This window comes from Typha latifolia, chromosome 4 (assembly GCF_019914945.1).
Source record: "Typha latifolia isolate L0001 chromosome 4, TyphaL0001v2, whole genome shotgun sequence".
NCBI lineage: Eukaryota > Viridiplantae > Streptophyta > Magnoliopsida > Poales > Typhaceae > Typha > Typha latifolia.
In genome coordinates this window covers 7514105-7531367 of record NC_133089.1, presented here as the reverse complement: position 1 = coordinate 7531367, position 17263 = coordinate 7514105, and the positions used below count along the sequence as shown (strand labels likewise).

Genomic DNA, 17263 nt, shown 5'->3' with positions numbered 1-17263 from the left:
AAAAAGAAGGTGCCGGGTTACAAAATCATCAAAGACGGAGTGTGAATTACAAAATAGATCAAATATAGAGTGTGATTTGTAAGATACCCAAAAAAACAGACTATCATGGTTGGGCTACAGACGCCATGTATCCCCACCCGTTGGGCCACAGCTAGGAGGATTGGGGAGCCTATCGTCGCCAACCTCTCTTTATATATACTCCCCCTCTATCTCATTTTCTCTTAGCTACCTCACTCTCTTTCTCTTCATGGCCATTGGGCCCTCTCCCTTCACCTTACTTTTCTTCTCTTTTTTTTTCTTTCCCTTCTTCCTCTCTCAAGCTTGGATTCATTGGAACTAAGTTGTCGCCAAGAGGCTAGTTGCTTGCTGACTAGCAATGGTGGCACCCTCCCCATCGTCCCAGCTTCCTTTCCCCTTCTTCTTCCTTCCCCTCCCCCTCCCCCTTTTCCTCCTTATTTTTCTTTTTCTTCTTCTTCTTCTTCTTCCTTTTCCTCTAGTGTACTAGTGCTGGGAAGATTTAAACTGAAGATTTATTGTAACACTTAGAAAAAAGATTTGCTAGGCACGTGCCCCTCATCCTCCTCCTCCCCTTGTTTGAACTTGGCTTGACAAAAGAGGTGCTTTGTTAGGCCAAGGCATAAGGAGGGCAGGCTAGCCCTCCCCCTCCCTCCCTGCACACGCCACCATTGGCGTGCGCAGAGGGGAGGCCGCCTCGGGCAGAGGGCTACCATCTCTCTCTCTCTCCTCCCTATTTATCCCCCACTTAGAGCTTGGGCTTTCGTTACCCCTCTTCTACCCTTCTCCCTCCCACTCTGTCTATCATCATGATTGTCTTTGACGTGGCCAGGACGGTGTAGTTCTCGTCCTCGTCAGTAAGTCCTCTCCCTCCTCATTATTTTCCTTTTTAATGTGGTGACAACACGGTGCTTTGGGCTAAGCGTCATCACTGCCCCTCTTTCCAACAGGGCGGCGGAGGGTGGCCATTGGCCTAGTCCTCGTGGGGTGGTGGCATGGAGAGGGGAGGGGAGGTGGTACCTCCCCTCTCAGCTCAGGCTGGGTTATACCCAGCTTGAGTGTTATAGGCACACCCGAGGCATGCCTACCTCAGGTTGGCTCCCACTAGCCGAGCCCGACAAGTGTGCTCAGGTGCGCCCGCCTCGGGCTGGGCTTAGGCTGCCTGGGTGCGCTCGAGAGTTGGGTCGGGCCTATGCTAGCTAGCCAGAGTGCTGGGATGCGGGCTAGGCCTGGCCAACCCAAGTGTTGGGCTGCGGGCTAGGCTGGGTTTGGCCTAGCCCGACATGCTTCCTCTAGCCTTTTCCCTTGGGCTTCGCCTCACATTTTGGGGCAAGATAGGGATCGAACTGAATTTTCTTTCCCCTTTATTTTAACCACAACATTTAATACTCTTTATTCCTATTTTTCTGCCCTGTGTAAATTGAGTTTTAAGATTTTGGTGCTGACTTGGTTATCCTATTGTAGAGCACCCTGTGACTAGCGCTCAGCTGATACGATTCGGACTTCACCGACGTCGTCTCGAGCATGGATTCACTTTAGGAGTGTTTTTGTTTCATGTTTTAGTGTTTAATTTCCATTAAAATAAGTTTTCTGTAAGTCGCGTTCGAACGCGGGTGGAGTGAGTTCGAACGCGGTTTGTGAACAGGATTGTGAACGTGGTGAAGAGAATGTACTGTGCGTTCGAACGTGGTGCGTTCGAACGCACTATGAACGCCTGCATCGCGTTCGATAATACCGACAGGCGCGTTCGATCGCACGTTCGAACGCCTGCATCGCGTTCGCAAATCCAGAAGAGCGAACTCGGTGCGTTCGAACGCGGTCGGGCGAGTTCGAACGCGGTCGACAAAAATTGTATTTTTAGGGTTAATTTGAGTTGTTGGTTAGCCTATAAAAGGATGTGGTAGGCAACCAAATTGATTATTGATTATTGAGATTGAGTTTTGCCTTGCCTCCTTCGTCTTCTTCGCTCCCGTTCTCTCAATCTCCGACGACGCCGCTTCTAACCTCCCTCGTCCGGCTAATCACCCTAGTCCCTTAGGAGTGGCCCTCTCCTCCCCCTTCGTCCAATCTATCCAACACTTGCCCTAACCTCTCCATCAACTACAACCCTTCCACCATCACTTTTCACCGGTGCCACCACATTAACGCCGGTCCTCCACCAACCATCATTACCTAGGATCTCGTGCCTCCATCCACGAATCCAAAACAGAGCATCCTGATGTTCGTCCACTAAACGGACGGTATCTCGAGATCCACAATTCCGATTCGCCTGAAATGATTTGTTGGAAAGCTCTTTTCTAGGGCGACAACATATCAAAATTTCACATCGATCCAACGGCGGAATATTTCGGGATCTTATTTCAAAGTTCCGTGCCAGATCTAGTCCAGATCAAAAATTGGAAGAGATCGACCCTTCACCAAAAAGGCGTGATCGTATCAAGCTGGTATCAGAGCTCCATAGCTAGAGGCGAGATCGTATCATCAGGGGCCGACTGTGATTAGATGGGGACTACTTTTCGCTAGGGACTTTAGTGAATTTGGGCAAGTGGTCTATCTAGTCTTGATTTCTTATTTGATGTGATTGCATGAGGATATATGACTTGCTAATCTTGATATTTTAGCAAAACCTGTCTAATTGTTTTGTTGTTTGACATAATTTGTTATTAAATTAATGTGATATGCTGCATGCTTAGATAATCTCATTTACTATCCTATTATGCTAAATTTAATTATCATGTTCTGACACCTGCACATGTGCACGACCTGAAAGGAGATGATTCTACATCTCGACAGTACTCGATACCACCCCAGCCAAGGTTAGGGATGGGGGATATTTTATAGTATACATATAGTATGACCTGGGCGATAGGTGATTTACTCTCAATTGATGAGAATCAGTTTCCCCTTGAGGGTCTTTAAATTAGAAAGTAAGTGTAGGATGACGTAGACCTAGTGGTACCTGATGACGTAGGGTTAAGGCATCCATGAGTGATGGCTCACGAGATTTTCACACTATGGTGCAATGATGTGGAGTTGTAGACTCAAAGGGTCATATCGTACCAACCTCGGTGTGGGCTTATGATTGGGGTCCTTAGTCTACTAGGGCAGACGACTGATCATATTGTTTGCAGGGTTATGGGCAAGCAATTTTACCGCTAGGATCTACCCTCCCTTGAGGGCATGGGTTAGGAGTTGTACCCTCCATAAAGAATGGATAATTAGCTGTAATCCTGTTGGACGAAGCTTGCCAGATATTGACGTGTACTCCATGTTACGATGCATATTGCCTTATGTAGCACACTTTCCTATATTTTGTATTGAGTCGGGTGTGATAATATTGCTGATGACTAATTAAGGATAGTACCAATTGCTAAGCGTTAGGCTCTTTTTGTGTTGACATTGGATGTAGATTGACTTATACCCTGGCGGGAGGTTTGGCAGCAGCTAACTAGTTGGGTGATAAGCCTTTTAAATTTCATGTTTTATTCTGAACTCACATTCAAGGATCTGTGTCCCCATTTTGTAGCTACTTTGATCGTGTACCATTTTATCAGGATGCTTACGCTCTTTATATTGTAGTATGGATATATTTGCTGTGGTCTCTAGGCCCTTTTCTGTTTTTGCTTATTTTATTTTGACTCCTTGTTTTGATAACGTGGTTTCGAGCTTCTAATTCCCTACGTGACCCTCACGTGAGGGGTAAGCTCGTGAGAGCTACGTACTGGTATTGGGGTGTTATATTTATACATTAGAGTTAAATACAATCCACATTTTTTTCGTTCTCACAATCCTCAATCTCAACTCTAAATATCATCCACAATGCTAGACAACGGCATCTGGTCCCAAACTCAATACTTATCCTGCCATCATGTTACAAACTCAAAGTATACCTCGTTATACATAAGAGTATCTCTGAAGATAATCATACCTTTTCATACACTAAGGGTATCTTAGTAATAATCATACACTGTCATAAAATAAGAATATATCAATGATAGTTGTACCTTGTCATACACTAAGAATACAACCATCAGCCACCATCATATTTTGTGATACGTTAAGAGTATATCGAGTGCCAGTTCAAACTAGATACTATTCTAGCCATCACATCACATATATATATATTTTTATAATTTCTTTATACTTAATAGATCATATTCAAATATCCTATACTATAACAAGTTATGCATATTAGGAATTTACCCTGTGAAGAAGCCAAGAGATGATATAGTGCAGTCTCTAACCATATATTTAACACATGCATACTCACGCTAGAGACCAACTCAACACAAAATATAGATAATCTATTCATCTCCAATCATCCCTATATATCATCAGCATATTCATATCCAAAACTAGTCTAATCAATTGAATGATAAAACATGCTCAATTGTAATTATCTTTATATAGGATCATATAATTTGCTAAAAACCAAACAGAATGCATATACATAATATAATATATAATAATATGGTAAAGCTCTTTAGGAGGTAAGACTACTCACCGTAACTTTACATATTAACCAACCACCTTTCGCATTTATTACACCAACAATCAGTCCTCCATAACAAGGTCCACAAAGTCTTGAATAGAGGGATCAGGATCTGAAAATATTTAGGTAATATATTTGTGTGCATGAAGGGAGCTCGCATCGAGGAGGAGGGGTGCCACACACCCTATCGCCGCTACAATCGACTCTCCCATTGCCTCTTTCTTGATCTCCCCCCTCTCTCACACTCTCTCTCTTTCTCTCTGATATGATCTCCCCTTTTGGACCAAGGCTCGATCTATTTTGATTTTCAAATCTGGACAGGATTTGACATAGAACTTTGAAAATAGATCCCGAAGGATGCCACCATAGGATCAATGTGAGATTTTTATATGTTGTAGCTCTAGAAAACAGCTTTCCAACAAATCAAGTTTTAGGTGAATCGAATGTCGAGATATCGAGATATCGTCTGATTAGTGAACAAACATCGGGTAGTCTGTCATCAATCCACCATGCTTTCGCAACCTTGTCCTCAAGGTTTGAACTCTGACTCAAGCTCCTCTCTGATTTGATCCTTTGCATTGGTTCCCCGCATCTCTAAAAATAGAGGAAGGGTTGGTGCTGAAAAGGAGGCGAGCTCACTTGTGTATGGCCGGCGCGAAAGGGCATCAGTCGCTCTGTTCTCGATCCCCATTTTATAGACTAGTTCGTAGTCATACCCAAGGAGTTTCGTGACCCATTGTTGTTGTGTTGGGGTTTGCACACATTGCTCCATGAAGTAGGGTAAGCTACGCTGGTCCGTGCGGATAGTAAACCGTTGGCCAATCAAGTATGGTCACCATTTGGTGACGACGTGTAGAATTGCTAGCATTTCACGCTCGTAGGTGGATAGTTGTCACGATTGGTTCGACAATGCCTTGCTCATGTATGCCACGGCTTGCTCTCTTGTATCAAAATAGCTCCAATGCCCTCACCCAAAGTGTCGCACTCCACCACAAAGGGCTTGCTGAAATTCGGTAATGCTAGAACCGGTGTGGTAGACATGGCTGTCTTCAATGCTTCGAAGGCCTCCGTCGCCTTGCCCATCCATTGGAACACTCTCCTTTTCTGAGTAAGGAGGTCAGCGGGGCAGCAATCTTGCTGTAGTTGGCAACGAATCGCCAGTACTACCCAGTCAACCGAAGGAATCCCCTCAATTCCTGCAAATTAGTGGGATCGGCCAGTCCAGCATATTTTTGATCTTGCTTGGATCAGCTAGTCCACCAAATCGGCTGGAAATCTGCTGTGATTGTGTTTGAAATCTGCTAAATATGTGCATAAAATCTAGTAAGAATTTGAAATTTTTTTACTGCTATAATTATTGCTGAAATTTTGCCTAAATTGGATATAAAAAAGTTGCTGCGTTAGGTGAAAATTTCTTGCTAAAATTCTGCAACTTGATATAGATTTGATTGTTGAAAATCTATCGCTTGATAAAAAAAGAAGAAATTTTAAGTCATTCTGATTTAGATAAGGAAGAAAGTGATTAGTAGATCATGGTTTGACTTAAGCATGACTTGAAAGATGAGAGGTAGATTTAGTTGGTTAGTAGTGACTAAGCCTAATTCTAGTTTGAGCCCAAATTTGACCATTTTTAGTGATTAAATTAGATCCAATTGATCAAAGGACTACATATAACTAAAATACATTAATTAGTTAAAATAAATTATTAACATTTAATAATTTGGGTATAACAAATATTACAAATATGAATTTAACAAATACCCCAAAACTAAGATTTTTGCTAGTCCTCGAGCAAAATAGAAGAATGAAGAATTCGAAAAGAAGAAAATAAAATAAAATAAAATTCTAACTCACTTTCACAGACATCGCGATTGCATTTAGCATATGCAACAAGCTTTTAAACCCCTAGCTTCCACTAGTGGACGAGTTGTGTCTCATGAGGGTTCATAGTGAATTTACCCACAAAATTCATTAAGTCAATTAAACAAAATAAAAGAAATAAAATACAAGACTCAAGTAATTAAAAACTCTTGAAAAGAAAACAATAAAATCACCTAAAATTTTGCTCCTTTTTGATTAAGTAACAACATTTAGCAAAATCAACCCAGGAATACTGACAATTACATCCACTCAGATAAGCGAATCTCAAACTTTGCAATTACCTCAAGACCTCTTACTAAGAATATACACAGGTAAATACTAGTAAATTTTCATAAAGCGGACATAGCTAGAGTCAATCAATCCCAAAAATATAGGCAAGGTATCCAATTATCTTCTCATTTAGTATTAACATACATTCTAACCTTATTAAAACTATTCATTCTCCGAAAATCATAATAGAAAAGCATGCTGCAATTAGACACAAGGAGATAGATCCATATCTGAATCACACTAGAACACCAGGGTATATATGTATAATATGCTTTATTATGATCTTAATTTTCTTATTAATTTATTTTGGAATTTCATGGTTGAGCAATGCTGGTGTTATCTTGCTTTCTAGATGGTCCTTGTATGGATTTAGCCACTAGGTGATGAGGCACCCCTCAGGCATCACACCTCGAACCAAAAAGGCGGTATACAACAAACAACCATGAACTAGAGATGGTAACTCTGCCTTTTGACGCGAACACTTACCGAGTGGTTACGCGAATGCCCGGTTACTCAGTAGAGAGACTATTGCTCTAACATCAATTATACCTTTTTGCATTTCAATCAACTTAATATATTTATAAGTAGCATATTATACATTCAACCTACATATGATCTGAAAAATTTTCCTGAATAATTAGCATGAAACTCTATGATGATAGATCGAGAATTACTAAGAATACTAGATATTTTATACTGATCCTCGCATTTATTTCAGAAACATAATGATAACCAGACTACATTCTGAGAATTGCATCACTAAAACACATGTCCAATTAGTTTTTTTTTAAATAAGTGTATAAAAATAGAATGAAGAAAATAGGATTTATGCTTCGCTTAATCAAAACATAACTTCATGTTTGATCCTCGCTTTTTAACTAAATTGACTTTGCTAAATACCACTACATATTCTAAGGAGCAAAAACACATAGAAAAATATCGAAAAACAAAACATAACTACAAGTAACTAAAAAGAAAAGACCTAAAAAAAAGAAAAAAATATGAAATTTCACCCCCCCTCCCCCAATCTAAATTCTAAATTGTCCTCAATGTAAGAAAATAAAGCACAAAAAAATGGTAGAATTTACTCGTCCAATAAGCTCGATGTTCTAACTCTACTGGAAGGTGACAAGCCTTACCAAACACAATTCGATATGGGGACATCCCAATAAGAGTTTTACATGCAGTCTGATATGCCCACAATGCATCACTAAGCCTTAAGGACCAATCTTTCCTAGTGGGGTTAACCGTCTTCTCCAAAATTCTTTTGATCTCTCTATTGGATATCTCGACCTGGCCACTAGTTTGGGGGTGATAGGGAGTGGCAACCTTATGCATGACAGAATATTTAAACATGTCTTTTAAAAACTTGATTGCAAAAATGTTTCCCCCCATCGCTTATAATGGCCCGGGGCATATTATAACATTGTGATCATTTGTTCTACAAGCTATAGCTTCAACCTATTTTGAAACATAATCTACAACAAAAAGAATGTACTCATAACCAAAAGAATTTGGAAATGGTCCCATGAAATCTATACCCCAGACATAAAAAATTTCAACAATTAAAATCGAATTAAGCGGCTTCATGTTCCTCTTTGAAATACTCCCTAGTCTTTGGCATCTCTCACAAACTTTGCAATACTCATGAGCATCACGAAAGATGGAGGGCCAATAAAACTCACATTACAAAAATTTTGCAGCAGTCTTTTTAGAGCTAAAATGACCCCCACAGGCTTGATCATGACAAAAGGAAATGATTTTATAAAAATCATCATCAGACACACATCTCCAAATGATTTGATCTAAGCAATACTTAAATAAGTATGGGTCATCCCAGAAAAAGAACTTGACCTCAGCTAAAAATTTAGATTTATCTTGCTTGGTCCAATGCGAAGGCATTTGACCAGTAGCAAGATAGTTGACAATATCAGCATACCATGGTAGCTGAGAAGCACTCATTAGCTGCTCATCGAAAAATGATTTAGATATTGGTTTGGATTCATAAGATGATTCTAGGATAAGCCTAGATAAGTGATCTATGACAACATTTTCAGAACCTTTCTTGTCCCTAATTTCAAGATCAAATTCTTGTAGCAACAAAATCCAACGAATTAAACGGGCTTTAGCATCCGTTTTAGAGAGAAGGTACTTAAGTGCTGCATAATCAAAATAGATGATGACTTTAGACCCTAAGAGGTAGGATCTAAATTTGTCTAAAGCAAACACAACTGCTAGCAACTCTTTCTCAGTAGTGGAATAATTTAGTTGTGCATCATTTAGAGTTTTACTAGCATAATAAATCACATGTGGTAACCTATTAACCCGTTGTCCTAAAACCGCTCCAATTGGTAGTTGAATGATAGGAGCAGAAGTTAATTCAGTTTTTAACTGTTGAAAAGCCTTAAGACATTCTTCATTAAAGACAAATTGAGAATCCTTAGCTAGTAAATTATATAAAGGTCATGATATCTTACTGAAGTCCTTAATAAATCGTTGATAAAAACTCGCATGACCCAAAAATGATCAGATTTCCTTCACAGTCTGAGGTGATGGAAGGCTAGAAATTAAGTCAACTTTAGCCTTATCGACTTCAATTCCATCTTTAGAAATAATATGTCCTAGAATAATTCCTTTCTTCACCATAAAGTGACATTTTTCCCAATTAAGCACTAGGTTTTTCTGTTTGCACCTTTCTAAGGCTAGAGACAAGTGGTGCAAGCATTCATCAAATGATGATCCAAAGACAAAAAAAAGTCATCCATAAAAGCTTCCAAGAACCGTTCTACCATATCTGAGAATATGCTAATCATGGACCTTTAAAAGGTACTAGGAGCATTGCATAACCCAAAAGGCATGCGACGATAGGCAAATGTTCCAAAGGGGCAAGTAAATGTGGTCTTCTCTTGATCCTCAAGTGCTATCGGGATTTGGTTATAGCCAGAATAACCATCTAAAAAACAATAATAAGCATGTCCGGCTAACCTTTTAAGCATCTGATCAATGTAAGGAAGGGGAAAATGATCCTTTCTAGTTACAAGATTAAGTTTTCCGTAGTCAATGCAAATACGCCACCCTGTTTGAACACTAGTTGGTACTAACTCATCGTTCTTATTCTGCACTATTGTAATGCCAAACTTTTTAGACACAACATGAATTGGACTCACCCATGCACTATCTGAAATTGGGTAGATAATACCCGCATCTAATAATTTTAGCACTTCAGCTCTAACAATATCCTTCATCATAGGATTTAACCTCCGTTGTAGTTCACGAGATTTTTTTTGCATTTTCCTCTAAATAGATTCGATGTATAACCACATAAGGACTAATTCCCTTGGTATCAGTTATGGTCCATCATATAGCTTCCTTGTATTCTTTTAAGACACTCACAAAATTTTTTTCTCCTATTTTTTACCCAAATTAGATGCTATAGTAATAGGAAGGGTTTTAGAAGAGCCTAAAAACACATATTTAGAGTATCAGGTAGTGGTTTAAGATCTAACTTTGGAGATTCTACGATGGACGGAGGAGTTGGGGGTGAAGATAGTGGAAGAAGTTCAATCTTGGGCTACCATTTATTAAAATCCATAAGAGGTACAGATTCTAACAATGCATTGACCACTTCAAAAGAAGTTTCCCAATCAAATCACCCTCAAAATATAAAAGACACTTTTCTAAAGGATCCTCAATATTTGCCTGCTCATTTATGCTCTCTAATAGGCCTTCAATCATGTCAACCTCAAAAACATCGTCAGTTTCAGGAGGTTGATGGCTAATATAAAAAACATTTAATTCAACAATCATATTGCCAAAAGACAGCTTCATAATCCCATTTTGGCAGTGAAGGACTGCATTAGCAGTGGCTAGGAATGGCCTTCCTAAGATCACAAGGATATGATTGCTCGGGTTTTGTACAGGTTCAGTATCAAGGATTATAAAATCCACAAAAAGAAAATTTATCTACCTTAATCAGAACATCCTCTATGATGCCTCGAGGATATTTGACAGAACGATCCACCAAAGACAGTCTAATTTGAGTTGGCTTCAACTCTCCAAGACCTAATTGCTTGTAAACTTAATATGGCAAAAGATTAACACTTGCACTTAAATCCAAAAGGGCTTTATCAATGACATGATTGCCAATGACACACGAAATAGTAGGACAACCTGGATCTTTAAACTTAGGTGGAATATTGTTTTGAATGATTGAGCTTACTTGCTTAGCTAGGAATGCCATCTTTTGTACTTTTGATTTTCTTTTTAGAGTGCAAAGATTCTTCAAAATTTTGGCATAAGCAGTAACTTGCTTGATGGCATCGAGTAATGGAATGTTAATTTCAATTTACTAAAATAATTCCATCATCTCACTAAAGTTTGTTCCTACTTTAGCCTGAGTTAGTCTTTGGGGAAATGGTGCTTTGGGAATAAAAGTCTGCTCAGATGAATTTCTAGACTTAGATAGAGACTGACTTGGGTTGTTAGAGTCAAAGGTTATAGTTCGAAATGAACTATCATGATTATTTTGCAGGACATAGATTTCTTCACCCTCTAAGATAGATTTTTCATGATTTGACACTTTAACCTTATTGTTGACTAGTTTTCCAGACCTAAAGGTAATGACTGATTGAACTTGTTCGTTGTGCACACCTGAGGTGGATGGTTGGCTAACCCCGTGTTGAATCTTTGGGTTAGGAATGGGTTGACTAAAAAAGTTTTCTTGTTCTCTCATACTAATCTTAGATGCTAACTGACTCACTTGATGTTGAAGCTGAGAAACGGCTTGAGAATTTTGTATATTGGTAGCTTCTATTCTTTGCAAATTAGCACTAGTTCCAGTGATAAATTTCTCTATCATCGCTTCTAAGTTGGATGGTTGTTGCTGAGGTACTATAATCGATTGATTAAGAGGAGGGGCATAAGAGACAGGCTGAGTAGGAGGATGAAATTGGTTAAATCCTGGAGGCCCTCTTTGGTTTATTTGAGGCTGTTGTGGCCTCTAAGAAAAATTGGGGTGATTTCGCCAATTTGAATTGTATGTTTTAGAGTAAGGACTATTGAATGGTTTTCTAAATTGATTTAGGACATTCACTTGTTCATTGAACCCATCTTGATACCCTAAGGAAGGGCAAACCATTGTAGTGTGTATGGGACTGGCACAAACACTACAAACTTCAGATTGCACCTGATTTATAGGTTTTATAGTTTGACTAAACACAAGGGCATCAACTTTCCTAGACAAACTATCCAGTCGTGCATTCATACTCATATCTGGTTGAACTCATATATTCCTCTCTTAGACTGTGACGTCCCTTGACTTTCAGTACTAAAATCCTATTATTGGGAATTTTCAGCTATTCTTTCAAAAAGAGCCCAAGCTTCAAGTGTGTTCTTATCCAAGAATGACCCACCACTCGTGGACTCAACGAGATTACAATTTGTGTCGGTTAGACTATTGTAAAAATACTGGACTAACCACCCATTTTCAAAATTATGATGAGGGCACTTAATTTGAAGATCCTTAAACCTTTCTCATGACTCATGAAATTTCTCTTCCTCTTTCTACTTGAAAGTGGAGATGGCCAATTTATATTGGTTTGTTCTAGGCATAGGGTAAAATTTGGACACAAATTTATAATTTAGATCTCTTAAAGTGGTGATTGAGTTAGGCTCTAAGTGATTCAACCAAGTTCTTTCAATGAAAAAGGAAAGAGCCTTAGCCTAATAGATTCATCAGAAAAGTTTTGAAATTTGAATGTTGAACAAATATCTAAGAATTTATCAACATGAGAGTATGGATTCTCATTTTCCTTACCATAAAAGGTAGGAAGCAATTGAAGGATGGCAGGTTTTAATTCAAAATGAGTTGCATTAGTGTTAGGTAACACAATGCATTTTGAAGGTTGGGTTCCATTAGGGGCAAATCGCTCTTGTAAAGTTATGGTATCAACATGAACTGATTGATGATTTTCAGTCATTTCTTTCCTAGCAAGCCGACCTTAACTATCTCGAACCCAACCAATTTCTAAGTTTTTAAAAAGGTTTCACAAACACAAATCTTACCAAGCAAATCACAGTCAATATTTATATTTTTAAAGTATAATATAAGAGTAAGCAATTTTTTTTTCAATTCTAATCTTGTAGAGAATCATTTCTCTTCTAATTAGAGAGCTCCTACTCCCTTTCAGAGTAAGCTAGAGGATTACTAGTTAAGGCCTACTAACACAACTAGGTAAGTTTCTAGGAATACTGGTTGGCGTTGGCCTCTTCAGAATACCAGTTCCCTTAGGCACCTCAGTACGGCTCTCCTTTTTGACAGAACTTACCTAGACATTGTAATTTGGAAGGTGCTCACTAGGCTTACAAAAAGATAACTCTTTCCAAGAGGTTCCTATGAGCTATGTGAAATCCTTTGGCCGACGTCTACTTGATTTTAAGTTAGATATTTGGCTTTGGTTTTAAAATAAAAGGGGATGATTAACTTAAGTGGGCAAGGATATGTTGATTAAATCTACTCCTTATCTTGGTGAGGTTTGTTCTCTTACTAAATATTTTATGCAAATATGAATGCACAAATAATCACACAGAATTAGTTCAGAATCCACTAACAGGAGATTCGCGGGTAGAGTTAAGAAAATTCAAACCTTCGAATCGAGTCCACCGGTTAGCAATTACTCCGCTGGGAGTAATTTTTAAGCATTTCTCTTTTCTTCAAGCACAATTCTCTATCATTCTTTGGTTTCTGTAGAGTAATTCAAAATAAGAACAAAATTTGGATTTTTTTAAAAAAATTTCTAATTATTTTTTAAAATTTTTTTTAAACAACTAGTAGAAAAATTAATTTTAAAATTTCAAAATAGTTTCAACACAAGTCCCCGGCAACGGCGCCAAAAACTTATTATGACAAATTAACACTCGTAAGTGCACAAATCTTGGAGAAGATCGACAAGCAAGGTATTGATCCCACGAGGACTTGTTTGAAACTTGAAATGTTTGAAAATCTTAAAAATAATTTTAACCTAGTTGGAAAATGGGTTTAGGAGATTTATGGAGAAAGAAAATCTTCTTGTAAATTTCTTTTAATTAAGTGTGAGAAATAAGGTCTTGAAATCCATTTGTAGATAACATATTTCTATTAGATAATATAAATCTCTTCTTTTTCTATGATTCACTAAGAAATCAATCACTAGTGGATCGAAAGATTATCTTTGAATGAACAATTCAATTTTCATAAAAATTACGTTCTTCCTTCATTTTTAGAAAATATGGAGTAATAATTTTAAATCATTAGATGTATCCTTTTTAAGAAAAACAACTAATATCTAAATTTTAAACAACAAATTTAAAGTAGAAGAAAGAAGAATCTATTTAGCAATTAAGAACACATAAGAGATTTATAATAAAAGAAATATGTTCTCAACAAGCTTCATCCTCAACCTTAAGAAAATTAGAAATTCATTTTAGTAGTTAATAACACAACTTGAATAAAAATAAACATGAGATTTAGCACTAGAGAGTTGCAGAATACTTCTTTCAAAAATAAAATCCAAATCTAAAAATAAGATATTACGCTAAAAGAAGATCAGAATATGAATTCGCTGACTTACAAAGATTGAAATTTCTTCGAATGTGCTCTATTGTTGCCAATTGAATTGAAATAATTGCAAGTTTTAGAGTGATGATGAGGTGAGCTATTGATGCGAGACGGTAGAGAAGATAGTTTAACCAGACATTGAGTTGTATCGTTGTTTGTTATATTTGTACCTTATTGTATCAGATGATGATTTGTATAGTATATGTCAGATTTTATAGCACTCGTATATCAGTTGTTTAGTTCTATCTTGATTGTTTGTTGTGGCCTGTGTGGGTCCTGCCAGATTATATAGTGGTCTAGTGTATATTATTATGGACGTGAATATTCATATGTTAACAAATTTTTTTGGTTGATAGTATGATTTATTTGGCGATGGATTATGTGATCATGGATATGTTAGCAGGTGTTATTTAATGATGTCATGATTGTATGTGCACAGGAGTGTATCTGTTCATGACGGGCCCCGCCCGACCTGTCGCGTGCGCCGCGCGTGCCGTGTGGGCGCGTGTGTGTGCAAGTGCCCGTGCCGGGCGGGGGCGTTACACCATAACTTTCTCAAATATGACACATATCATACATACCGACCATGACTATATTATGATATCAAATGCAACCATATATGATGCATAATGACCACTCGATAATCAAGTATATCAGTTGATAATGAAATCATATACATTTTTCAATATCTCAGTCATCAATATTGACTAGGAATAACATCATCATACTAGACTATTGTGCACAGTCAACATCCGGTACCCAGTCTCAAATCCAGCCTAAAGACTTAGAGCATACCCTAGCAACTGTTAAGGGTATCTTAATCAAATAATCATACCTTGCCAACCGTTAAGGGTATCATCATCATCTAGACCTGAGTACCCAACTAGTAGATAGAAACTACATGAGGATAACTCGCCACATATGCCCTAGCAAACGGTATGTATCCGAATATCTACTACGCACATAAACTACTGACCTCGGATGTAAGGCCACATGATTGCGACTATGTTGAGCGATCAATCAACTCTAGGCACGCCCTAACCTTCGCGCCCACTCGGGTATCCTCATGCTTTTTACCAACTATTTTATCCATGAGAACTCATGCATTTCCTTATAAATGATAGATCACATGTATTTTATCCAGTGCTATAACAAGTCATGCATATCAGGAATTTAGGTGGTAGGAAAGTAAAAAAAAATATAATACGATGAAATATCTAATGGTACATGTATCACATACATACTCATGCTATAGATTAACTCGACATTAAATCATAATAGTATAATCATCTCCAATCATCTCTATATATCACTAATATACTCATATCCCAAATCAGCCTAATTACATGTATGATAAAATATGCTCGACTGAAATCATCTCTAAATAAAGTCATATAATCATGCTGGAGGCCAAAACAAGCATATACATAATTATATAATATATTTTAATTTAAGAAAGACGTATAGGGGATAAGACTACTCACATCTGATCAGAAAATATGAACCACGTATCCCTCACATCCACCAATCGAGTGTCAATAATTGCTAACAGGATCCACGAGGTCTCACATAAGGGGTTCAGGATCTAAAAATATTTAGGTAACATGAAATTAGCTATTTATCTAATTTAAATTCGTTCGTGTAAAATATGATGATTTATTAGGTTTTAGAATTTCTAGTTATCTTAATAACTAGTTAGATTTGCATTATAAATAAACGTCTAATGTTAAGAATATACTATTATTATAAAAGGGTCAGATATGAAATAAGAATAAAAAGGGTGCTCTTTTCAGATAAAAATATCTAAGAATGACATTATAAAATAAAATAGAAGGCTAAATATATAATTATATATATATACATAATTATAAATAAACATATAAATATAGATAAATATCTAATTATAATTTAGTTGTGGTTCTTACTCTATCTTGATTAATTAGGGATTATGTAGTCTTTACTTTATAAAATAATAAATAATTAAATAATAAGCATAGTATTTCATTTGTTACAAAATAATAATATATAATAAATTATTAGAATTACTTAAAATGTATATCATAAGAATATTAGTATATGAATCTAATAATTATAATTTACAAATCTATCTATTAATCTAATAGAAATATAAATAAATAAATAAAATAAGTATTACCTATATTTATGTGCAATAGTTTATAACATAATTAATCATTAATTATACTAATTATAATTAATAATAATCATATTGGAGAATATATATATTACTATTAAAATAATTAATATCTAACTAGTCTATTTGCATTAATTAAGAAAAAAATGCCTAAATAAATAAATAAAATAAAATAAATAAAAAATAAAAACTTTGCCATTAGTGCTAGGCCGAGCCCAACACTTTTGCCAAAACAAGAGAAGAAGAAATTGAGAAAGAAGAAGAAGAAAGGAGGAAGAAGAGAAGATAAAAAAGGAAAGAAAAGGGAGGGGAGGGAACCGGGCTGGCGGGGAGAGGGCTTGGCTGTTGCTTGCAAGCCAGCAGCCGACCTCTCACCGGCGGCTCAGTTCCGGTGAACTCGAGAGTGAAGGAAGGAGTGAGTGAGAGAGGGAGAGTGAGAGAGAGGGAGAGAGAGAGGGAGAGAGAGAGAGAGGAGAGAGAGGCTCACCTTGGCGGTGGTAGGCTGACGGCACGAGGGAAAGTGAGAGAGGAAAGTGAGAAAGAGCTCGAAAGAGAGATGGGAGAGAAGAAAGAGAGAGAGAGAGGTGATGGGGGGTTTGGCGGCGGCTGGGGGCACGTGGTTCCCTCAGCGGACACCAACCCAAAGCTTGCACGAGGCCGACCATGTCGTGCCAATTTTTTTTTCTTTTTCTAGGGATAGGTTGATTCATGCTCTCACATACATGCCTCTTGTCGGCGGCTCTTTTCTGGCGAACTTGAGAGTGAAAGAGGGAGAGAAAGAGAAAGAGAGGAGGGGGAGAGAGAGGCTCACCTTGGTGGCGGCATGTCGGCGGCGACACGAGGAAAAGAGAGAGAGGAA

The 17263-nt window shown here is 37.7% G+C and overlaps 1 non-coding gene across 1 annotated transcript; it reads left to right on the top strand.

Annotated features, from left to right (window-relative positions):
- The first annotated feature begins 12146 nt into the window (after positions 1 to 12146).
- Positions 12147 to 12253, top strand: LOC140787835 (small nucleolar RNA R71). The gene has a single exon (XR_012108906.1). It is a non-coding gene; the product is annotated as a small nucleolar RNA R71 (small nucleolar RNA).
- The last annotated feature ends 5010 nt before the right edge of the window (positions 12254 to 17263 follow it).